At 43.8% G+C, this 801-nt stretch overlaps 1 protein-coding gene across 1 annotated transcript in view; it reads right to left on the bottom strand.

The window, feature by feature from the left end:
• Positions 1-801, bottom strand: part of CRLF2 (cytokine receptor-like factor 2) — a 90191-nt gene that overhangs the window by 17417 nt on the left and 71973 nt on the right. The window lies entirely within an intron of this gene.

An 801-nucleotide genomic window follows, 5' to 3' on the forward strand; every position in this document is an offset into this window, starting at 1 on the left:
CCCCATGTGTGTCAGAGTAGAACTGTGCCCCACAGGCTTCTCAGTGGATGATTTTTCATAAGTAGATCCCACTCATGGTGCCCCTGTGTGTGTCAGAGTAGATCTGTGCTCACAGGGTTCTCAGTGGATGCTTCTTTTGTAAGTGCATCACCATGCCTTTCTTTGATATGTCTCTGTGTGAACTCACTCTCTAACCTTTCAGCTAGCATGCAGGTCTGTTAATAGTTACTGCCACCATGGATTCCTTATTTGCATAGCTCGATACGCTGCCACCAATCAGTTCTGACTTATGGTGATCCTGTAGGCCTAGTAGAATTGAACCTTAGTTTTTGCGGCTATAAATGCTTACTGGAGCAGATAGCCTCATCTCTTCCCAGTGGAACAACTGGTAGATTTGAACCCCCAACCATTCAGCTACCAGCCCAGTGCTTATCTCACAGTGCTACCACGGCTCTGAATTTTGCATCGAGGAATACCAATTCTAACCCATCACTTTGTTGAAGAAGAAAATAGGGACACAATCACATGGGGCTAAAACATTGTCAATGATTAACCTAGAGGAACTTTTGAAGAATGAAACATAGAAACACAGGGTTACCCGATGGTCCAGAAATTCATCCTCATAGTACACACCCCAAAGAACGGGATGTACCACCTGAAACAGATACTCATTCACAAACATTTGCAATAGGCAAAAGATGGAAACACCCAAGTGTCCATCCACAGATGATGGATACACACAATGTGGTCCATCCACACAATGGAGTATTAATCACAAAAAAGAAACAACCCAAGTGTCCA

This window comes from Chrysochloris asiatica, unplaced genomic scaffold (genome assembly GCF_000296735.1).
Source record: "Chrysochloris asiatica unplaced genomic scaffold, ChrAsi1.0 scaffold00372, whole genome shotgun sequence".
Classification (NCBI taxonomy): domain Eukaryota; kingdom Metazoa; phylum Chordata; class Mammalia; order Afrosoricida; family Chrysochloridae; genus Chrysochloris; species Chrysochloris asiatica.